Genomic DNA, 25,628 nt, shown 5'->3' on the forward strand with positions numbered 1-25,628 from the left:
ATTTATTTATTTATTTATTTATTTTTTACAAGTTTTTGATTTGTTTAATTTAGAAATAAATGAGAATGCCATCTCAGTAATAATTTCTAAATGGCATTTAAAACACCATTGTTTCATTCACTCATTGGTAAACCTTGATAATTTAAACAATAAGCTGGAAGTTAGGCAAGTAAAATTGTTAACAGTTACATAATTTTGTTTATTGTCAAAAACCTTTAATTTAATGAATTAATTTGGAAATTTATTAAGCATATCTTTGTCATGTAACTACAAATTTTCAATTTATAATAATAAGTTTACTGTAGATACTGTAGACTATTTATTTATTAAAAGGCTATTTTATTTTTTGGAAATTATTTATTTATTTACTCATCTATTTTATTAGTTTATTTGTCCATTCAATCATCTGCTTATACATTAATTCATTCATACATTAATTCTTTGTTATAATAATAATAATAATAATAATAATAATAATAATAATAGTATAATAAATAAATTATAATGATAGCAATTAGTAATAAATAAATTCTAAATGGCATTTAAAACTCCATTTTTTCATTCATTCATTGGTAAACCTTGATCATTTAATTAATTAGCTGATAATTAGTCAAGTAGGTTTTATATGACACATATTGTTAACAGTTACACAATAACTTTGTTTATTGTCAAAAACTGTAATTGCTCATTTTCCAAATACAATAGTAACTTTATATATACTGTAGACTATTTATTTATTAAAAGGCTATTTTTATTTTCTTTGGAACCTATTTAGTTATTTATTTACTTATTTACTTATTAATTTGTTTATTTGTCTATTTGTTCATCTGCTTATATTCATTCATCTATACATTCATTCATTGTTAAAATAATAGTAATTATTATTATTAGTAGTATATAATAGTATAATAAATAAATAGGTTGTTTAAATGCTTGTTCGTTGAATTCTACTATTGTATAGATTTATTTGACCATTAATTTCGCAAATTAATCAAATTGCATATTAGGTAACACAACTCTTTTATTATTCATGATTAACCTGTATCAGATGTTTTGCCCAATCATTTGTAATGTTTATATTGAATTGAGCATATAAAAACAAACTACACAGTAATGACAAAATGACAAACAATAATAAAATAAATAAATAAATAAATACTACTGCTACTAATATATATATATATATATATATATATATATATATATATATATATATATATATATATATATATATATATATATATATTTTTTTTTTTTAATATATATGTATTATAATAATATATTTAATACGTTTTATTTTTAAATATCTTTAATATTTATATTATATTTCTCTCTCTCTTTCCCTCTCTCTCACTCTACTCAGAAAATATGATGTGTATTTGACCTTTTCCTCTCCCCTGCAGCAGAGGAGCAGGAAAATGATCATATTGAGCACAAATCAGGCAAAGTGGTGAAGCAGCAACTCTCCGCTTCCCTCCTCCTGCATTTTTAAACTTATTTCTTCATATTTCCTCTTCCTCTTTCCTCTTTTTCTCCCTCTCTCTCTCTTTCTTTTGCCCCGGTGCTCTGCGGGTGCTGAGAAGGGCAGTATTTTGACTCCCTGTCTTTAAGCCTTAATATATCTGTTAAGGTTTGTGCTGCCCTCTACAAGCGAGGGAAGAATATTGGATAGTGGGTAGGGGGTGATTTTATTTATTTATTTATTTTTATTTTTTCCCCCTGGCCAGCTACTCGTTCATCATCACAGCCAAATTTTGTGTGTCTTGTATCTAGGCTTGACTAATGTGAAAATATGGCGTAAGCAGTTTTGAGCTGCTTGAGTTGCAGAGTCTTTGTTTGCCTTTGTTTACCCTTTGAGTCTGCCTGAGATGGAGATTTTTTATAGGGTTTAAAGATGGTGCGCTAGTTTATCTCTTTTCTGATTTTTGGCCTTTATGTGTTTATGCTTGGGTTAGTTTTCATTTTGGAGGGTATTTTTGAACTTTATTTCTGGCATTTTGTGCATTTGGTGCTAAATGTTTTTCCAGTTTTATTTGTAAGTTTTTATGTGAAGATAATTTACAAACAGTGCTGAATAATTAAGGGAGATATTGGCATTTGCAAGCAAACCTTAATTAATAGAAAAAAAACTATTAACTATTGAAAAACTATTATAATTAATAATAATAATTAAAAAAAAAATGCAGGGTTCTACACAATTCAATCATGTTGTCCCAACACAAATCAGTTAGTGTTTCTCAATCACATTCCTGGAGGAACACCAACACTGCAGCCCCGTTTTAAACTTAATATGTTTCAGTTTAAAAACTGCATTTTATAATAAAAACGATTCACATCCACACTGGCATTTCACCTAGCATTACAAAGAAAAGATCTCTGTCCACACTATACCACTAAAAATGCACATCACATGACCATATAAACACTCAGGTAAACATTATGGGCTCTATTTTGATGGTCCATGCGCAGAGCGCAAAACGCAGGGCGCAAACGCTTTCAGGGCGTGTCAGAACACATTTTTGCTAATTTACGGACGGGAAAACCTGCTTTGCGCCAAGGAGCATGGGCTAAAAGGGTTGAGTTTATTTTCTTAATGAGTTATAGGTGTATTTTGAGAATAAACCAATTAGAGTCTCATCTCCCATTCCCTTTAAGACCCAGCTGCATCGCGCCAAGAGCACATTTGCTATTTACAGGACGCAAAGTAAGTCTAAGTGGAAAAAATGAGCATTTCACTAGCAAACAGTTAACAGTTGACAGTTTTTTAACAGAAAGAGATAATGGAACTACTTTCACATTCGCTCTTGGATAGGGAAACCTATTACGCACAGACATCAATTAGCCTATAAATAATTAATTTTGTTTGTTAAGCGCAAAAATTTGTTTCAAAACTATTTCTAAATTCAGTTCTAATTTCTAGCAAACCAATAAATGAACAATAATGACCAAGTGTGGTCAAAATATTGAGTTATTTCCAAATACACCTGCCATGCCCCATATGGTCTAAAACCTGACAGGTGGGCAAATCTAAGCTTGTTTTTAATAAAACAAATTTAAATATGGATATATTAAATAATACTGCTAATAATAATAACATTATCCAAAAGCAAATTGTTATGAATGAACTGAAAAAGCCTCCCGAGATGAAGAAGACATAAAAGCAGTGATTTTTCATATTTATGTAGGCTAAAAAATAATATGTTTTGTAATATTTTAATCCATTATATTTATATCCTATTTCTATTCTTATAATATCCTATATATATCCTTAATATTTAAATTTTTTCATATTATTTGCCTATTGCTCTCTTGTGCGTATTAAGCAGTGTGTAAGCGAGGCGCAACTCTGCGCCGGAGTTTAGACCGGGTTAGTTTTGGTCTAATGAAAAATCTATTATAGTTTCTCAAAATAGCAACGCGCCAGCTGTCCGCCTTAGAACGCCTTCCTTTTTAGACCAGAACGCCCAAATGAGCACAAATGCATTTGCTATTTGAACAGTGTAGCGCAACGCCTCACAACGACTCTTGCGCCAAGCTAAAACTGCCAAAAGACTATTGCGCTGCGTCTTGCGCCACACTGCGCCGGGTGTATGATAGGGCCCTATATTTAATTAGTTTTGTCTCTATGTAATGACTCTTTGGTCTTTGAATCTATGACTTGTTCTCAGGTAGCTTGTTTTGGCTAAGCTCAAAGATATGTTTATAAATTCATTTATGTAACTACGTACAATGATTTTGGACATTTGACTGATTGCTTGCCTTTATTTCCTATATTGTACGGTTTAAATGTATTTATACTTTCATAATGGCCATTATTTAAATGATTATAAATAATGATTATTAAAACTGATATTCAGCGAAAGAGAGGGTACTGTATGTTTTGTATTTTTCAATGAAAATGAAAGTCAGTTTGGTAGCTTGCAAGCTGTTTTATTGACTTCTTTCCGCAGTGGAAACTCTAATTGAGTGATTAAATGATACATGAGATGTTCATTCAGATTTATGTTATTTATTGCTTTTAGTAAAGAGGGACGATCACCTTTACTTGCTCTCTCTGCACAGTCATTTTAATACAGGTCCCTATACATACAGTCATATTTATGTACTGTATCCTGCATATCAGTCAGTCAATGACTACGTTCACGTGGATATCAGTAATCAAATTATTTGCCTTAATCTGAATAAGACAACAATATGATTAAGGTGTTTACATGAAATGCTTTTTGGAATGTTTCTTTCATGATCTCATTTAACATGTTATAGCACATTATTCCATTAACATTATTGCGTCACCACGCTATTTTACCTCCTTAGTTTCATGTATTTTTGGGTGTTTCATTTTTAATCTGTTGACTTTAACTGCAGTTTGGCACTTTCACGTTCATGCAGGAACATTTCATTCATGCCCCCTGTGAAAAAAGTGAGGTATGGGATGCAAGTAACTGCTGGAACTGTTGTTTTAATGGAATTTGATACCATACGCCACACTCAAAAAAATGAATTATGGCTTTAGTTGGTCCAAAGAATGTAACTATGTTTAAATTAAACAATTCGCTTATGTTTGTGTATTAAAAATAAAAGTGTTGTGTTAGAAAAAACTAGAAAAAGTAAGTTTTTACATTTAAACAGCTTGCTTAATTAACATGAATGAAAGGGAGTTGTGTTGCTTCTGTAGTACTGCATTTTGGTCAATAGGTGGAGTATTATCTGTACATGCGCAGTTTCAAAACAACACAGGAAGTAAGAAGATTCAAACCACAACGATCACTCTCAGTTCGGCGCCATATTATGGGAATCAAAAGATGAAGATTACAGTACAAATTGAGAACGTGCACAAAGCTTTCCCCAATGTGGACACACAGGTGAGTTTTTTTTTTACTTTTTATGTATTTATACTGAGGCTGTGACAACATTTGAATCATAAATGTACTCTCTTGTAATACTCTGTTGTGTTTGTGTATAGTATTGCTATGAAATTACCATGTTCCCTGTGTCTTTTCCACATTATAGACAGATAAATGTATAGTTTGTTTTGCATTCCTGTGAAATTTTATACTTGGTATATATTAACTCCCCCAAAATAAAGTTGCAAACGTTGGTAGTAAGGAATAGTCATTTTAGAATAGTCTAAGCTGACAATAAAAGTGATTTGATTTTTTATTTGATTTGATGGTCTTTATTTTAAATGAGTGTCAAGCAGTTTGTCGAGTTTGAATGGTAGTTTTGATAACTTACATAATATTAATTAAAATGTGGTGTTGGCACAGTGTTATTTATTATTTAATTGTATTATTCAAGCCTGTTAACTTAAAAAAAAATCAGCAAAAATGCATTTGTGACACTTAGATAGGATGACATCTAGCATGATGACATATTTAATGTAAGTTTATATGTTTGGTCATCTAACACGTTTAAATTTTTAAGTTTAGTAGTTTGCTATTTATATTATTATATTTTATTATTTTAAATCTTTGCTCACTCACATCTATTTTCTCCCTCACAGGTTTACAGCTCAACCTCTAAAGTCCCATATCTGGCTGAGGAGACTGGATCATCCAGGTACTATGCCTTTAGATGCCTATACACACATTAAAATGATGTACATTAAAAATACTAGTAATTTTAACTACTAATTATTTAGTAAATTACTAATTGTCATTTCATGTCATTTAGAACATCACCAGTGGAAAAAAAGGTGTGAATGCATCCTCAAAGCCCCTAAGTGAGGGAGTACATGGTAAGCTATTTTATTGTATTTTTTTAAACATTTTGTATTTTCCTCTTAAACCAATACCTTCTTTCACCTTTGATCTGTTGGTAAATGTTTTATTTTTTTTTTTACCTGACTTTTTTAGGATGCTGTGCATGATGAAGCGCAAACCTTGATGTGCAACACCACCTTATGAATCTACAGTAGTTACATTAACATTTAGCAGACTCTTTTGTCTAAACTGACTTACAATTGAGGACACATTCAGCAAATCAACAAGAAGAGGCGATACACCCAAGATGTGCTAATTATACAAAACATTTTTAAGAATTAAGAATGCTTCTACATGTGGTATGTCAAGCCCACACACCTGTGTGAAGCAGACTTCATGCACAATGTTTTGTTTTTTGTTTTTTAGATATAGGGAGTGCTTGTAAGAAAGTGTCTGGTGCAAATGTGCATAAATGGTGCAAGTGTCAGAGAGATGAATGTGTGTAGTTACTGCATGTTCTGTGATGGTTGGTCTAATTTATGGTGTAGTGCTGATCGTGTTACTTTGCTTTAAAATGTTAATCTTTCTTTGAACAACTGAAGTGTTATCTACTTTTTCAGTGTAAAGAAGGTACAGTATAGTTTACAAAAGAAGACTTAATTTTTCTAAGTATATTTTTGATAAATCATTTGAAGGCAGAATATTATTTTTGAATTTTTTTGTAATATATGAAAAGTATTACTTTGAAAAGTGTATTTTATGATGTTTTTGTAAACATATTTTTAAAATCATTTATTGTTTTCAATTTGCTTCATACTTGTATTACTATTATTTTAATAGTATTAATATTTTAACTTATTGTAATAAGTGAAGATACAGATAAAGACAGTATTTGGATTTTGATAATCATTTTATTGCTGGAAAATATGTAAAACTGTAAAAATGCTATTGAATAAACTCAATGAAACGGAAATTGTTTTTTTATTTGGTTAAACATAACGATATCAATTTTAGAATAATTGAACTTAAATAACTACATTGATTAAAGCTAAATTATAAATGTTACGTTTATTGAACTAAACAACATTACATTACTTTTATGTAACTAACTTAAGTTCACTAAAATTAATATTCTTTCTTAAAGGTAACTTAACTCGGTTACGTGGAACCAGTGGACAAAAAAAAGTTAATTAACGCCAACATATCATTTTTTTGAGTGCATATAGGAAAAATATCCTCTGCATTTCACGATGCAGTGACTCGGTTGGGACAGAGAATATAGTCAAACAGCCGTGTGTGTATAGACTATTCTGTCACAAAATTCTGCTTAAATCCTACATGATGGTTGTAGTTTAATTAAGGTAATTACATGTCTGTACTGCACTTCAATAATGCAACTAAAATCAGCATACTCCACATGTCTTTATTCCAATTCTGTTTAGTTTGATTATGAGTCTACCTTACTCAGATTAAATTAATCAAAAATCGCTGTTTAGACTTTAAATCAGAGTATTGTCTTAATCGTATTAAAATCGAATTATTGGTGTCCTTGTAAACATACTCATATGTAGCATTTATTAGTCTGAATATACTGGTTAAAAAGTTTAGATTTTGTTTGTTAGATGGTAGTTGCATTAAGTTTAATTCATGTAGAAACAGCATAGATATTTAATGTTAAAATGAAAATATAGTTTACATAAAAGTATAAGAAACACCGAAAAAAAAGTGTATGCCGTTTACTCTCAAAAATATTTTGGCTGCTTGTTCAAACTACTTATTTAAAATAAGCTGAAACAACACAATTCTTGAGTTTTTTTTTTGCATAAATTAATTATTTTCTAAAACAATCAAGGTAACTTAATCGATTTGTGTTGGGACAGCATAAAGAAATTGTTTACAACCCAACATTTCTATACAATAAAATAGTACTATACGCCAGTGCCACACTGTGAAAATCTAGACAATTCATTCAGGTTGTCACAACAAAAATCAATTAAGTTAACCAAACAAATCTCGGCAGATTGAGGATAAAACAATTAAGTTTTCCCAAAAAAAAAAAAAAAAAAAAAAAAGTTTTTTAAGCTTCCATAAGTATAAGCAGTATGAACAAGCAGCAAATCATTTTTTTTTCAGTGTATATTTGTCCTGCATGTACTGATACACGTGTTATCGATCTACCAGTAGTTCAGTCATTTATTGTTTATCAAACAATACAGTATGCTGGAGAACATGTGAAAAACTGTGTATGTTTGTGTAAAATGATCCAAAAACAGGCTTGTTTTTTGGGTACATGACTGTGTCCAAAACTTGTTTGGTTTACTTCGCTTACTTTAGCAGCTTTTGTTAAATCAAATTCCTTTAGGCTGTTGAATCACTTCCAAAGAATGAGTCAAGTAAATGTGTACTTTTAGTTATTTTTGTCTAGATGTCATGCTCTGTTCAGTGCTCAAGCAAAAGGCTTGGTTTTGCTTATGGATGGTATTTTCTTTTCACTGAAAGTGTTAACTTATTAGTTTATTTATTTTTATGTTGATGATAGATTACTTTCCAAATTTTAGCTGGCTATTGATTTACACATTGAAGTCAGCTACATGTAATTTAGGTGAGTAGTTTTATTGGTGCTGTATTCATCCTTCTTTTAGATTGCTTTTGAATTACTTTTGACCTGACTTATTTTAAACATGGTTTAGAACAAGTTTATTGTTTTATAAAAAAAAGTAGAAGTATAAGAATTATTAAGATCATGAAACTAAACTAGGCTACACGATAATGGAAAAATCTGATATTGCTGATATTTTTCTGCAATAATATTGCAATATGAATACAATTTCAAAAGATGAGTTGAATTGCTCTGTTTGACTGTTTTCTGAGGAGTCTGACAGTTTTCAGGTACAGAAATTGTGTAATCACAATGCAAATAATGTTTTTCTCACTTTCTAGTGCAAATATCTATTGTTTTCACTTTCAGTAGATATGTCATAAAGAATATTATAGTAAGTAACATAATCTTGTTTTCATGATATTTGGAAGCAAGATAAAAATTCTATGTAAGAAAAACTTTTTTTTTTTTTTTTATGAATCATTAAATTCTGTATAAATGATAAAATATGAAAAAAAAAAAACCTTTGTTAAACCTCAAAGCATCATATTTTTTTTGTGCCCAAATGTGGCACAGGCAAATTATTAACTCTCACTCTTTTCTGGTTAATTTTAGCAGTGGCTCTACTCATGTGTTCTGTAGCTTCTGGCCAACTATAGTTCTGACCCAACATTGCGGATCTAGTAATGTAACTCTTGCGGATGTGCACATTGCAATACCGACGCTAAAACGATATATTGTGCAACCCTAAATTAAACAATACATTATAAAAGGGATTCCCGATCTAGTATAATTGAAAGAACTGTATGTATGAGAACATTAAAAAAATAAACATATTAATTATTTTGAAACGTAAACAAAAGAGAATAGCAATACTAATGCTAATAAAATGTCACACGTTTAGCAGATTTTCATATTGGGATTGTATATTTTTAATATTGTCTTTTAATAATTACTATTTAATAAAATAACTATTAAGTAAATCTTAAAAATATTAAATATAATTTATTCCAGGTATGGTAAAGCAAAAGATGTTGGGTTCTGCAAAATTTATTTGTGTTAACTCCATTTTTAATAGATGGGTGATAATAATAATAATAATAATAATAGTAATATTAATAATAATAACAACAACAACGATAATAATAATAATAATAAAAATAATAATAATAATAATAAAACACAACAGCTGGCATCCCTTTCAAATGATATTTAAATGTAACATTTAGGTATTATTATACAAAAGTACATGCTAAATACTAATATTTATGTTACCCACCAGTCTTACTGCAACCAGCCTGGTCTAAGCTGGGATCAAACCGGTGATTCTTTGTGTGGGAGTTGGTTGCTTTAACAAGGAGGCTAAAGATCATGGCCTCTGATGTCTGTTGCTAGAGCACCTTGATAGGTCAGAGGAGTGAGGTTAACCTTTCATAGCAATTCGCTAGCTAACTTCCATTACACTCACCCGCCTAAACCTCACTCCCATCCCGGACGAGCCCCCACATGTAACCCACCGGTCCTACTGCACCCATCCCAATCTGAGCTGGGATCGAACTGGTGATTCTTTGTATGGGAGTCGGTTACTCTAGCAAGGAGGCTAAAGACCATGGCCTCTGGAGTCTGTCAATAGAGCAGCTTTAGAGGTGATAGGAGTGAGGCTTACCTGCACAGCACTTCACTAGCTGGCCTTTGCTACATATACGTTTAACGTAATACGCACCCTTTAGCGTTAAGTAAGGTGCCTTTTTGAAATGTACCGCTTTTCTACTTTTTTCTTTTCTCCTGACCTCTGAGAGTGTGAATTGTGCAAGCTAATACGGATTTAGAGACTGATATAATGTACAGCTCCAGTTCAGCCCCTGTATCTCTGTCGGACTTGTAGGATCCTCCACTGTCTCCATTTCTCATATCTCTGGTAGAACAATTGTGGTAATATCTGCCACAGGAATAGCGTCCGGGTCCTCGATAGCTCCTGGAGCAGCTGGAGCTGAATAGCAGTGTGATCCCCTCTCCCTTCAGCTCTGAAAACTGCGCATCGACTCATTACTGCTCCGACCGGCACTGGGGCAAAAGGCTTGAAAGAGTTTATGTTCTGAAACAACTGAAATGTTTGAAGTCTCGAAGCCTCCCTCTCGCTGGGGTGAACAGTGCGAGGAGGGCCACCCTGCTGAGTGTTTGATGAAGGCAGTTTAATTCTAAAAGCTCAGAGGCATAATGATGCATACGTGTAGTCATCCATAGATAGGAAAGCGCGTCATGCTGCTCTGCCTTTCTTATTCTTTCCTCTTTTCTCCCTTGCCTCTGTCTTCTCGTTCTTCGTTCTCTCTGACACTTCTTTTTGCTCATGCGATCGTGATGGACTGCTCTTGCGAAGCATTGATCTCTCGGATTGGGAATGTGGTTTCAGCATGCCAACCTGCATATATACATTTCCATAATGGGTCTCGAGACTCAGCAAGATTCTAATTCTAAATACATCACGGCTCACTGCAAATTAATCTCCTCGAAATGATGATGTCTAGAGAGCATCATGAAGGAGTTTCTGCTTTTTTGGATTGTGTTTTTGAACACCAGGACAGAGGCAAAGATATGAAAATGACTGGTAGAAGAGTAATGGATGAATAGAGCTAAGCTCATACTTGTGTTGCCAGATCACAGAGTTAAAAGACCACCTCATTTCCAAAGACAATTGTTAAAACCTGAGGAACATAACTCACGTTGCCAAGTTCTTCTTTACTTTTGTTCCTCATTAGGTTTAGCTTTATAAAAAATGATTAATAAAAATGTATGCAGAGCAAAACCAAAGTCCTCAGAAAACTGATTATCTCAGTATGTTTTACTAATTCAGCCATGCTACTTCAATATTTCATGTTTAATTTGATGTGTTGAGGTCTGTTCATGCTGAGGATAACTGATAACTGTGATGATAATAAGATGCTATCTGAAAAAGTTCTAAGTGGGCATTTACACAACACCCTTTTTATCTAAAAACTGACAATTTATGCAATCTGCTCATTTGTGGTATGCAACTTTTTAAAAATGGTACGGTGAGCCATGATGTCAGGCATATTATTTGTCCTGTCAGGTTTGTAGTAGGGCTTAGTAATAATTCAATATAAAATCACATTGAAAAATTAGCAAAAGTTGTGATTGTCTTGCACATTATGTGAAGAAAGAACCTCGATTTGATAAGCAATAAAGTCTTTCCTGATGGCCATGGACTAAGTACGATCTGAAGAACCCCAAAAAGGCCTTATCATGATTGGAGAATAAACAGACAATGCTGTATGTACATTTTTGACTCTTCTAAAGCATAAAACTAACAAAATATGTTTGCAGATATTTAAGAAACATGCCAAGTAAACATTCTTGTTTATCCAAAAAAAACATCGCTGAAGTCAAATATTCTGCTTTGAAAATGTGCTTTCCGTGCTTGAATGTCTGTCTTGTTTTGGTCCCTTTAACCCGCCCAATGCCAGTTTAGCCAATTATATTTCAGCACCCCAGGTTGCCTTGGTGGAAAAAGAATAAAGGCTTTCAAAGCATGCATCCGTGACCGAAATCTACCTCCAGTGCACAGTAACAGCCTCCGAAATAAGGCGCAGATTCGGAGTTCTACATGAGGTGGTTATTGATTAGCAAATAATATAAATATTACAAACGTAAACATAAGCAGTAACATTAGCATGTTATATTGTAACCCGGTGTCCTAACAACATGCTACGTAGCGATATTTGCAGTGAAAAGCAATTTGGCTGTTTGCACCAGACGAAACATGACAGAAATTTAAATACAGCCACTCAATAGGGCACTCCCTATACTCCAACGGAATGGTAAGGTTTATTATCAAATTATTACATATTAAACCTCTTTAACATCATCAAATGTACTGAATCGCTTATACTTGTTGGTTAGTCACTGCTTTAAAGTTCAGTTTTAAACAGTATTTTATTTGCAAGATTTAAGGTGAACTATCTGCTGCTGCTTTCAGTTGTATGGCAATAAATGTCATGAAAAATGGCACTCAAACTCACCTTATCAGCATTTCACACCGGAAAAAGCACATGAGTTGTAACTGAGGTGATCATTGTCAGTGAATTCTGCTCTTCAACTGCAAAAAAATAGAAACCATTTCTAAAATATAAATTCAGGTGTTAGTTATGACAAAAACTTCTTTTAATATGGAAAATAATCCTCCTATTTGCTTTTATTTAGAACACAACTTAAATCAGCCTTTAGGCTCAATGGTCTGGTGCAATTAAAAGTCAGGCACACTTGATGTCATCAATCTGGCAACCTGCCCTTGTGTGTGTTTTGAACCAGGAGTGCAATGTACTGCACCTTTAACTGTTTTCATGGATTCAACTGAATTAAATATAGTGCTGCATCCACCTATTCTGTCCCATCATATTACTTTCATGCTTTAGATCAGTGTTTCTCAACCATGTTCCTGGAGGACCACTATCACTGCACATTTTCCTTGTCTCCTTAACCAAACACATGTGATTCAGATCATCAGCTCATTAGCAGACTTAAAAACCTATGGGTTTGACAGAAAAAAGAGACGTCCAAAACATGCAGTGTTGGTGGTCCTCCAGGAACAGGGTTGAGAAACACTGCTTTAGATTATATCAGTTTAAAGATTCCAGCGCAAGATGCAGCAGAAAACAACTCAATACTTGCTCTTATGTGTATTTCTCTCTCTCAGCTCACAAATGCATTTATTTTTAATTCAACATGTTCTTGAGCGGCAACATATAGGTGGCGGAATGCATAACATAACATCAGAATACACATACAGTATATAACAGTCTGTTAAGTCTAAGCAAAAGAGTATGTTTGTAGAAAAATTGATGAATTTGAAATTGCAGCAGAACCAAAAATTAACACATTGTTTTCATTACAAGCGACAAAATTAAAGCTTTAAGCCTGAAACTGAAAATAGCTTTATAAAAAAAAAACTGTATTTTAAGACTGCATTTTATGCTGATGTAGGGCTGGACTGATAAACGATATATTGAATTGCGATAAAATTTGTCAATAACATGGATAAACTCTATATTAAGACCTAAGAGCCAATCACACAGCATAAATGTGCAACAATGGGAATCTTAAAGTGTGTTGATATTAGAAATGTACCAAATTTTTGGTTGAAAATAATATGCTACTTAATGGACCTTCTAATTTTTGTGGCTTCAGTCATTGGTGTACTCTTTTAAATCTAAAAGCATTTATATATATATATATATATATATATATATATATATATATATATATATATATATATATATATATATATATATATATATATATTTATATCATTATCATTCAATGTGAAAAATAATCATTGAGATTGCATTTTTGCCTCTTCACCCAGCCCTAATTTGATGTATGGTATTTAAGTGTTGTAATGTATTTATTTATTGTGATATGAACCAAACCAACAACAATTTTGTAAACCATCCCCTCTTTAATTAATACACACATGCATAAAAAAATAATAATATTGTTAAATAGATATTAATATTGATATATATAATTTGTATCACATATATACATTTTATATCTGAATATAAAATAATATTTTGTCAAATATATGCATTTTTCTATTTACATATGCATACTAAATGAACACAGTACACACACGTCAAAACAAACTTTGGTTTTGGGTGTGAATAATCACAGTTAAGGTTATTGCAAACCGAATGTAAAAATTTCTTCCCCTTTTTCGCACGACAAAAAATAAATTCACCATAACATTGTGTAAATTGTATTGACACACTGCCTCCGACACTTTCATCCGTCATAGAAAAAAAAGTTCTAATCGGTTTTGATTTTTTTTTTTTCACTTTTCGCATTTAAAAAATCACTATGAGAGGTGTTTGGACAGTTTAGAGTCACCATACAAATGAAAAGCTAATAGCAAAATGCCGTCATTTGAGCTACAGATAATTTTGACAAAACACATTGTATAAAATAACGACAGAATTTGGCGGACAGTTGAAAACCCTTATATGCTGGATTCAGTGACTGCCGCATCTCTGCCTCTGCTCCTCTTTGGTGTGAGTGTGTGTCCCTAAATTTGACATACTGCTCAGTATAATAGACAGCATGGTCTTCTTTCGGTCAGTTGCTTCGACGCGCCACCATCTACTGCCAGTCTCTGTTTAGAATTTGTTTACCTATGTAAAATACATGTATGTGAAGTATCATAGGTGTTGTATCCAAAATCCACCGGTTTCCTGAAACAAACTTTGCATTTTGGCATAATACAGCTCTAAGCAACTCCAGCCATGAGGCCCCAATACCTGAAATGCATCCTTTCTACTTTTATTACATTTTTTTTTTTTTGCTGTTTTTTTATATCCCTCAATTTTCTTTTCTGCATTTTATCTTAATGTAAGCTTTAGATTTAAAATAATCAGATTTCTCAATGTGAGTTTGCAACTAAAAATAATAAATATAATTTTTATTTTTATAAATTTGACTGCTGGACTGCTCCATGATAGCGGGTGGTGGATATTTTTTCATAATATTATTATTACATAACATTACATAATAATTGTAATAATATTATTATTATTAATAATAATAATATATATTTTATTGTATATTAAAAAAAATAATTATGTAATTTTTTTTTACTCTTATACAAAATATGATAGAAAACAATGTTTTATATATATAGATTATAGGTATAATTTATGCTTCTTGATATTTTTAATGGGCCCCCAGACCTCCTGGGGCTCTAAGCAGCCGCTTGCCTTTCTTATTAGATAAATCTGCCCCTGCATATGTGCACAACAATTGCATGTAATTTATCATGCTGCCATAGATTAAAGCATCTTTATAGAGTGAAATTGCAAATTACTCTCATTTTAATATGGGTGTAACTCATCAGAACTCTACAAGTGGACGAGCAATGTTTACAGCTAAAGATTCATCTTAAGAGCGACTAGTTAAAATGATTCAGAGTCGACTCTTTCTTTTTGAGAGTTAATAGCTTTATACATGGTGAACTTTCAGGTTTTAAACTTAACTGGATGTTTCCATCCACTCAGAGCTGTGCTACGCACTGCATCCAAGGTAATTTAAAAAAAATCCACAAGAAGGGCACTTAAACACAAACAGAAAAGTGGGCAAAAGTAAAAAAGAGAATGAGCCTATATTGCACATGTGCATGGCTGTCGCTCCCATGTCTGACTAGAACGGCAGCGTGCCGTGTTTAAGGCCCAGTGTAGTGGATTTGCAAAATGATTTGTATTGTGCTTGAGAAGCATTACCAAAATGATTCTCCATGCCATCCAGACAGACGCAGGGGCCCCAGCCGCCGGGACGCTGTGATATATCAACATTAGACCCAGAGCCATTTTACATGCATTGCTTATGAAAAATCGTTCTGAATATTGAACAACTCATGGTTGGCTTATGTGGAATCCTGCACTTTCGTCTTCAACAGGGCATGCTTGTGTGGCCTGCTTTTCCCTTTCCACTTTGTGTTCTAAAATGCAAAATAAGCTTTTAAAGATAAATAAACAAAAAAGAGCCATGAATATTTAGCAGGCCTCAGGCCCCCTCCGGTCTCCACTCATGTCAGATCCAGGTCTGCCGGTGTAATTCCATTTCCCTTCTACGTTTTATTTAATATTCAAGAGATTTGTAGGCCATTTGTAACAAGTGAATTGATATTCTTACCTTCTCGCCATGGGAAATAAGGGCAGAAAAGCGCTAGTGGACAAGTGGTGTGGGTTCTGTGTGCTGGAATCTATAAATGATCGAAATATATTTTATATAGGCAAGTTTTTGATATTTTGCTGCATATACAGTAACATAGGGCAGCTACTGTTTGAATTTCACAGTTAAAGTTAACATTTTAACATTAACATTTCATAGATGTATGTAATTTTAGTAACAAGTATGTACAGTACTTATGGAAACATCATATTTAAAGAAAAAAAATATTTAAAGAAAAGGATTTTTTAAAAATAATTTCAAATTATATATATATATTATATATAAAATTATTTGTCTTTGTCATACAGTCAAACATAGACTTTTGTGTGCCTTCTAAATACTTAGAATTTATACTTTGTTCCCACTTTATATTAAATATCAAAATATAAATACAATGTACTTAATGGGCCCTATCATATACCCAAAGACGTGTATGGCATGATTTGTTGCAATTTTCAGAGCAGCGCAACGGTAATTTTCCTGTTTTGTGGCACGCTGTTTAAATAGCAAATTTATTCGTGCCACTTTATGGACTCATGGGTGTGCTGAACTGAAAAGGAGGCATGTTAAGGCACATTGGTGTGTTGCTATTTTGAGGAACTAAATTAGACCGTGCCATTGACCAACTAAAAGCTCAGACAAGCTCAGACAAGCTCAGACAAAACTAAAGTCCAGACAATTTGCAGACAATTTGCATTTGTACAATACTATTATTATTAGTAGTAGTAATTATTATATGCATATTTATATTTGTTTTAATAAAATAAAGGTTAGATTTGTCCCCCTGATGGGTTTTAGAGACATATGCATCACCATATGGGGCAATAGGATGTGTGTTTGGATATAACTTCGTGTTTGAATTTAACTTCGTTATTATTGTTCATTTATTTGTTTGCTGGAAATTAGAACTGAATTTAGAAATAACAATGGGTGAAAAGTAAAAGTAAAGAGGCTAAATAAAGGAGGCTCATTCTTTATTCTCACGCTGCAAATAGTCTGTTTAACTGTTTTCTTGCTAGTGAAGTGTTCAGTTTTTCCACTTACAAAGTCCGCCATGTAAATAGCAAATGCACCACTGCACAACGCAACTGACTCTTAAAGGGAATGTGAGATGAGTCTCTGATTGGTTTAATACATGTTATGCTCAAAACACACCCATAACTCAATGATAGAATAAGCACAACCCTGTTAGACCATGTGCCAGGGCGCAGACCGTATTTATCTGTCCTTAAACTAGCAAAAGTGGATTCGGACCCATCCTTAATGCTTTTGCGCCATGCGCTTTGCACTTTGTGCCTAGATCTTTAAAATAGAGCCCAGTGTGTTCATAAAGTGTTGCAAAGCACTTCTGATGCTACTGACGTGGGATACAGGTATAAGAGACAGGTTTGGTGGTATATGTAGCTTTAAGGGTGGGTTCAAGTGTAAAGGATAGTCAACAGTGTATGTAATTCAATTCAATTCAATTCAATTCAATTCAACTGTTTATTGTCATGTGCACAGTAAGGAAACACGTCTCCCTGTACAATGAGATTCTTACTTTGCCGTCCACAGTGAAGTCAAACACACAACATACACATCATACACAACATACACATAAATACACATATATACACAGAAGTGACCGAAGATTGAATGTAAAATATAAGTATATAAATATCTATGAAAGTAAACAATATGTAAACCTGATTTGAGTAATGAAACAGATGTAAACAGTGTACAGTGTTTTTTGTTTTGTTTTGTTTTTTTTTTTTATTGTGCTTATTATGCAAAAAAGTGCCTAGTGCAATTGGATTATGTGCAAAAAAAAAGAATAAAGAATAAAATAGTGCAAAATGGGATGGAGTATGTAGTGTTGTACTGAGCAGAAAAATAGACTGTTATGTGCGTTGGTTATCTGTTTAGAAGTCTGATGGCTGATGGGAAGAAAGAGTTCTTGAGTCTGGCAGTCCTGCATCTCACACTCCTATACCTCCGCCCTGAGGGTAGGAGTGTGAATAAACCATGTTGTGGGTGAGTGGGGTCTTTCAGGATGGAGGCAGTTCTCTTGTGGACTCTGTGATGGTAGATAGTCTGCAGAGAAGGCAGTGGGGACCTAATGATCTTCTCTGCAGTCCTCACCACTCTCTGCAGACGTTTGCGGTCCTTTACAGTAGCATTTCCATACCATACAGTAATGCAGTTGGTCAGGATGCTCTCAACCACACAGCTGTAAAAGTTGCTGAGGATCTTAGATGACAGACCGAGTTTCCTTAGCTTCCTTAAGAAGAACAGCCGCTGTTGTGCTTTCTTGACCAGCTGGGTGGTGTTCAGTGTCCAGGTGAGGTCCTCACTGATGTGGACCCCCAGGTATTTAAAACTGCTCACTCTTTCCACTTCAAGTTTGCGAATAAACAGTGGCTGATGAGTTCTCCTTTCCTTCCTCATGTCCACTATCATCTCCTTGGTCTTGTCTGTGTTGAGGGTGAGGTTGTTGTTTTCACACCATGTCACTAGACTGGCCACCTCCTTCCTATAAGCTGCCTCATCTCCCCCGGTGATACAGCCTATCACTGCAGTGTCATCCGCAAACTTAATGATGGTGTTGTTCTTTTGAGATGCGACACAGTCATGTGTGAATAAAGTGTAGAGGATGGGGCTTAAAACACATCCCTGTGGGGTGCCGATGTTGGTGAGGATGGTGCTTGAGCTTTTATTTCCAATCCTGACAGATTGCGGTCTGCCAGTGAGGAAATCTAAGAGCCAGTCACAGAGTGTGGGGTGTAATCCGAGTTCAGACAGCTTGTGGGTGAGGTTATGGGGGATAACCGTGTTGAATGCGGAACTGTAATCGATAAAAAGCATCCTGATATAGGTGTCTTTATCTTCCAGGTGAGAGAGGGAAGTATGTAGTGCAGCAGCAATGGCATCTGAGGTGGACCTATTGGTCCGGTATGCATACTGCAGGGGGTCCAAAGTGTCTGGTATACTGCTCTGAATGAGGGGTAGTACCACTCTCTCAAAACATTTGGCAATGATTGGAGTGAGTGCTATTGGCCTGTAATCATTCAGACAGGTCAGAGGGCTCTTTTTAGGAAGAGGGACGATGGTTGTGGTTTTGAAGCAAGTTGGGACAGAGCTTTGACTAAGGGAAAGGTTAAAGATGGAGGTGAAAACATCAACCAGCTCTGAAGCACAAGCCTTGAGGGCCTGTCCCGGGATGTTGTCAGGTCCGGCTGCTTTGCGGGGGTTGATTTTTCTCAGTGCTTTGTGTACTGCAGCTGGTGTCACTACAGGAGGGGGGAGGGCAGGTTGGGAAGTTTGAGTTTGTGTGTGTCTCTGCTCTGTGTTGATGCTGGAGGACTCAAAGCGGGCATAAAATGTATTGAGGTCGTCAGGCAAGCTTTCTGAGGCACTGATTGTGACATTTGTGGTGCTCTTGTAGTCTGTGATGTGCTGCAGGCCTCGCCACATTTGTCCAGCTGAGGCAGTGGAGTAGGTGTTATCCAGTTTCTCTTTATACTGCCTCTTAGCCTCTTTGATGGCACTTCTCAGTCCATATTTTGCAGATTTGTACTCATTCTCATTGCCTGATGTAAATGCCAGAGAACGAGCATTCAGCATGTGACGTACCTTGCTGTTTATCCAGGGCTTCTGGTTGGGGAACTTCTTGACTTGTATGGTGGGTATGATGTTTTCAACACAAGTGCTGATATACCCAGTCACATACTCAGCATAGTCCTGTACATTAACAGACAAGTCCTCCTTGGTGGCTGCAGTTTTAAACACATCCCAGTCTGTAAGAGCAAAACAGTCCTGAAGGGTGCTCTCTGTCTGTGGATTCCAGATTTTAACCAGTTTAGTGATTGGGTTTGTTTGCTTCAGTCTTTGTCTGTAAGCTGGATACAAAAACAAGGAGATGTGGTCTGACTGACCAAAGTGGGGGCGGGGGGCAGCTCTGTATGCACCGCGTATGTTACTGTAAACATTGTCCAGTGTGTTATTTTCACGAGTGGGAATACTCACATGTTGGTGATATTTGGGAATTACATGGTGATATTCCGTAATTACATGCAGGTATACTTAATTAAGCATAATACAATAAAAGAAACATGTATTTACACAAGTACATAACAAATTAATTTCAGTGTAAGTACATATTAGTTTAGGACACAATATAAAGGGAGAATTATACTTTCATGTTATGCATACATAATCAAGTACATTAACCGTTTTCCTATGTTAAAAGACTTTATAATTACTCATGTTTTATTTATTTAGTATTTTTTTTGCCATTGCATGCTATCAAAAATACTTTTGGATCAAATTATGTGACTCAAGTTAATATTATTTATGAATTTCAATGTTTGACTGTTAGCAGCCCCTTTGAATGAATGATAATAGCCTGTGTGGCAGAGCTGTCTGTTTGATGGATGCTTTGTGTTCCTGAGACGTCGCCCTGCCCACTTTCTGACATTTTGGTCAGAAATTGGGCATAATCAGAGGGCAGTTATTTTTGAAGCCGAGGGGGAAGGGGAAATGTACATGAGATTGACCACTAGGAAATCAGATGTTCTCTATTTAACATCATAAGAATGGAATACTTTGCACAAAAAATTATTTGGCCACACTGATGATTTTACAAGACTCTTAGCTCTTAGTTTTCCTTTTACAAAACGCAAACACTACATTTTAATGTCCTTTGTATTTTTCTTGTTGAAAAATCTTAAAGGAAGACATCTTAAATGTGGTGTTGCAGTAATAACTGCCTTTCACTGCATCTTCACGGGAAGAAAAAAGAACATGCAGTAAGATACTTTGTTCAACAACTCTCAAGATACATTAAGGACTCCGTAAATCATTAACCACCATCTACTAATGATCTTGCTCTTTTCATGTGCAACATTAAACATCTTTCTGTACCGGTTAGTTAGCATATATAAGAGACATTTCTGTAGCTTTTGAACAAATACTAGGTCAACTTTAGCATTTATGTTGTGTAACTACTTTGGGTCTTAATCACCCTGCTCCAAGCAAAATCTGAACCGGAATTCCGTCTAGGGCTGCATGATAAGTCAAATTGAAATTGAAATAGCTATTAATCAAAAGCTTCAGTAATCATGCATATCTTGTCATGGAAGCACTCTATACATCCACAAAGATATTCAGTAGATTGCCTTAGCATTTGTTTAATAAACAGAAGATTTAACTGCTGTCATTGATGCAACGTGACTAATAATCACAATTATGATATTATCTGACATAATATTATTTAGTATATTATTTAGTTCTCCAGCTTCTCCGCTGCCTAGACTGCAGCTCTACAAGACGTTTGGCAATAGGAGAAATGGTCATGTACTACCGAGCCTGGTTTCTCTTGAGGTTTATTTAATTCTTCACTTTCGCCAATTGGTGAAGTTTTTTTTTTTTTTTTTCCTCGCCGCTGTCGTCACTGGCTTGCATGGTTCGGGACCTGTAGAGCTGCGCATCGATGGATTTGCAATTTAGTGTTTTGACTCTCAGTATTGAATATTAAACCTCACTGAACGGAGCTACACTGAACTTAAATTCTGAAAACTTTACTGACACTGTTTCAATTTGCTATAATATTATATGTGAAGCTGCTTTGACACAATCTACATTGTAAAAGTGCTATAGAAATAAAGGTGAATTGAATTGAATTTCAAACACTCTGAAGTTATAAAGCCTGTTGGGAAAAATCTTAAGGCTGTCTATCATTTTGACATATTACACACTATTTTTTGGATAATTTATTTCACTTTTAAATCCTTGATAAATGAAAATTTAACGGACAAGCACCCAGTTTAAATAATTGGCACATTGGTTTAACTATATGATTTACTGTCTGCCTACTTTAACAGTGATATGTAACCTTCATTTGCACATTTAAATGTACACTCAAAAACACTTGCTGTTTGGTCATACTACTTCTTTAAAATAAGCTGAAACAACACAATTCATGACATTTATTTGTGACGACTTAATTGTTTTATGTTCAATCCACTTAAATTTGTAAAAACGAATGTTAACTTGTTCATGTTGTCTCAACGCAAATCAATTGTGAGGAACCCAGCATTTTTTTACAGTGTTTAGTGTCCTACAGTCTGTTGTGGGATTTCTGTGAAACTGCTCTTTTGTCAAAAACTTGCTTTCTGTTATGATTGGTGAGGGCTGGCATGCCAGCATCTCTCAGAATATCTCGAAGAATCAGCAGGAGTGCATTATCAACACTTTCATAAACAGAGCTCTTTGTGACGTGAACAAATGTGTTTTGAGGAATTTAACCATGTATAGACCTTGTTCTTTCACTTCAGAGTGGGCACAGCCATCCACTTGTTGTTCGTCATGCGAAGCGGCTTTCGAATCCAATTGCTATATCAACCTGTATGGGGAGACTCAACAAATGGTCATAATAAAAGTTTACAAAGTGATGTAATACTTTCAAAAATCACAGGCGCAATAAATATATCCATGCCCAGAGTTGAGTGTAATGCGTTCCATATTAATGTGTTACTGTAATCTAATTACATTTTTGAGGAACGCAGTAATTTATAAATTGCATTTTAAATTTGTGTAATTTGATTACGGTTACTAAAGTCAGTGTAATTGTGTTACTTGCGTTACAAATATAGTTTTTGGAAGAAATAAAAATGCTTTTAAATGACATTTTCCACTGCAACATCAGTTAATAATCATGCACTTTTTAATTGCTAGTGAAAACAAGCTGAAATATTTGCTCTTGAGTGTGGTTGCTTCTTCAATGGAAATACAGACATTGCTTTGATTTCATCGAGAGTAAAAACAGAAATATTGCTGTGAAATACAATCTATCTCCAGTATCTAAATAACGTTCGACTGCTTTTACTTTGATCAGCGACTTGTTCAAGCACTTGAATAGAAAGCATTTTATGTCAACACTCCAAGAAGGACACCAGCGCCCAAACAACACAGCATCCCAACTCTGCCTAAACAGGCTAAAATAAAAAATCTTGTGCAGGGTCGGGAGTGAATGTATCTTCTGAATGTGAGAAGCCTAGCTGCTTATGGAGCCGTTCACATATCACGTCTTTTGCATGTGCACGTGTGTATTGGGGGCGCACCCACATTTCACAGGTGCACTGAGTTGAAAACTGTGAGTCATGTGACAAACTGACTAATCAGCTTTATACTTTGGAATAAACACATTTCAATAGACCTCAGACAAACACAAAAAAAACAAAACACTGCAGGGTTTTTTTTTTATACTATGGTTGTCATTGGTTACAGGTATCCAGTTGTCTTAAAAATGTCAGATTTTGTGTTAAAAAAAAAACAAAACAAACAGGTTTGGAGCAAAGTGAATGATGGGAGAATTATTTTTTTTGTGCAAACTCTTTTGAAAATGTCAAACTGTTTGTCAAACCCATTGTAATTTTTTTCAGTGAATTTTAAATTACTGAAATTACTTATTTTATGTTGTTTATAGGTATATTTTATCTTTTAAAAGTAACTTCAAAGTAAAATAGACATTTAAAAATAACATATTTTAGAGCAGTATTCACAATACTATGAAACTGAGATATTTTTATCCAAGGAAGTTATACCGTCCCATACCCTTAAACAGAATCATTCAATGTCCCCTTTAAAAAAAAAAATTAGAGTTTAAAGTGTATTTTAATGTTTATTACGAAAAGTCCCCAAATCTTGAGCTGTATAATCTATTCTTAAGTATTACAGTATGTGCTGTAATCTCCCATAACCCCAGCCTTTTTCACTTAAAATTTACTTCAGCTTTCTAATTTTTTTTTGTTCAACTTTAAACCCCACACCAGTTTCTTTGCCGCGTATTCTTCAATTTTTCTGACTTTCCCCATGTGTTTTTTATCCTGAGCTCTCGGGGTTATACGTGAGCTCTGTTAACCTGTATATCATGCTGTGCGCTCTGACCCAATGTCTAAAAGAGCTCGACAGATATACACCACTGACATGGTGCTAAATACACACCACACATACACACATCAGAAGAAAAATCGCTACCTGTGTTTTTATTTTGTGCAAGCGTCATGCCGTTTTCCTTTGAAATATGGTATAAGGTAACAACTTCCGATTCATTCCCCATCCTCTTTCATTCCTCCCAGTCCTGTGTACCCTCCGTCTGTCCACCGCATAGCTTGTGACATCTTCGATTGTCCTTTATCAGCGCTGTCATAGCAGTCGTCATCACAGCGTGGCGGTGGATGATCCGGCGGAGATGCTTTAGGCAGGAGGCCGGCATGGACGAGTCAGCCTGTCGAACCGGATAACGCATGCAGCCTTATCAGCACTGTGCCAGCCGTCCATGGCAAAGCTTTAAACATGCATTAAAGAGTGTATCAGAGAGAGGCGTTCATTAGGGAGAGTAGTGACGGGGGAGAAGGGGAAACAAAAATCTCTCCAAAGCAACTCTCCACCTGTTATAATCTTCCTCATTCTCATCCCTGACGTGCTCTTCGTTTCCGTCTCTCGCATTTTTTGAGAGATTAAAGATGTTGTTTATAACCATTCCATTTCTAATATGGTTTAATTTTGAGGTTTTATCCGTTAATAATAATAATAATAATAATAATAATTTACTTACTAATCTGATGGATGCTTTGTAGCATTTAAGGGCACTTTTCATTTCCTTACCATGCATTTGGACAAATCTTTTATTAAAGGGTACTTCGTCATGGCATACATGTATATGTTTAAGGTTTACGGTATACTGTTCATGCATCTGGTGGTCAAAACCAAAATAGTTTGGTCTTGCTTGAATGTTTGAGCTGCATGAAAGAGCTTATTTTTGTTCAGTGGGTGCCACCATTGCTGAATCTACACTGCCTCTGAAGTGAATGCAAGTTTAGAGCCTGAATTAAATGTGCTGCTGAGATTTAAAAAATAAGCCGCATGAGCATGCATATGTAACAATTTGAGTCAAACTGGATTCATCATGAGTATGTGAATGGCATGCGAACTCAACATTTTATTTTAATTATGCAGTATAGTCTGATTAGGTGTTTTTTTTTTTTAATTGATTAAATATTGACAATTAATTTATCTCAGAATAACCTTAACCGAATTCAGCAGAGTAGTGATGGGAAGTTCGGATCATTTTACTGACTCGTACTTTGAGTCTCGTTTATCAAAATGAACGAATCTTATTTCGAGTCATTTCGTTTATTTGGTTCAGTTTGCCAAAATATTATTAAAATGTTACGAATTGCTTCCAAACACATCTACAACTAGCCCAAAAGGTTGATTGCACGACAAATAAATCATGAATAGAATATAAGAAGGAGAAAATAATACTTCAATGTTTACCTGCTCTTTTGTCTATGAAGGTATTGTTGTCTCTTTGCTCAGCTCACCTCTTCATGTCTTCAAATGTCAGGGGTTCATTCACGTTACACTGACAGTCACATATAATCTTAATCAATGCACAGTCTAAGCTGATAGGAGCCATGACCGTTCGTTCATCACGTGAGAGAATGACTCAAACCCGAGGACTCCAGAGATGAACAGTTCAGTTCTTTTTCCGGCTCTAAATGTGTATGATTGGCCCGTGAGGAATGAGTGACTCAGACCCTATGGAG

At 34.5% G+C, this 25,628-nt stretch overlaps 1 protein-coding gene and 2 long non-coding RNA genes across 3 annotated transcripts in view; 2 read left to right on the forward strand and 1 right to left on the reverse strand.

The window, feature by feature from the left end:
* The window catches only part of tusc3 (tumor suppressor candidate 3), a 175,382-nt gene that overhangs the window by 641 nt on the left and 149,113 nt on the right, over positions 1-25,628 (forward strand).
* Positions 4,767-7,793, forward strand: LOC137495480 (uncharacterized). The gene is made up of 4 exons (XR_011015283.2): positions 4,767-4,862; positions 5,504-5,559; positions 5,674-5,737; positions 5,856-7,793. It is a non-coding gene; the product is annotated as an uncharacterized lncRNA (long non-coding RNA).
* Positions 9,499-24,290, reverse strand: LOC137495095 (uncharacterized). The gene is made up of 3 exons (XR_011015041.2): positions 24,055-24,290; positions 12,339-12,415; positions 9,499-10,720 (listed from the first exon to the last, which is right to left on the reverse strand). It is a non-coding gene; the product is annotated as an uncharacterized lncRNA (long non-coding RNA).

This window comes from Danio rerio, chromosome 1, assembly GCF_049306965.1.
Source record: "Danio rerio strain Tuebingen ecotype United States chromosome 1, GRCz12tu, whole genome shotgun sequence".
NCBI classification, from domain to species: Eukaryota; Metazoa; Chordata; class Actinopteri; order Cypriniformes; family Danionidae; genus Danio; species Danio rerio.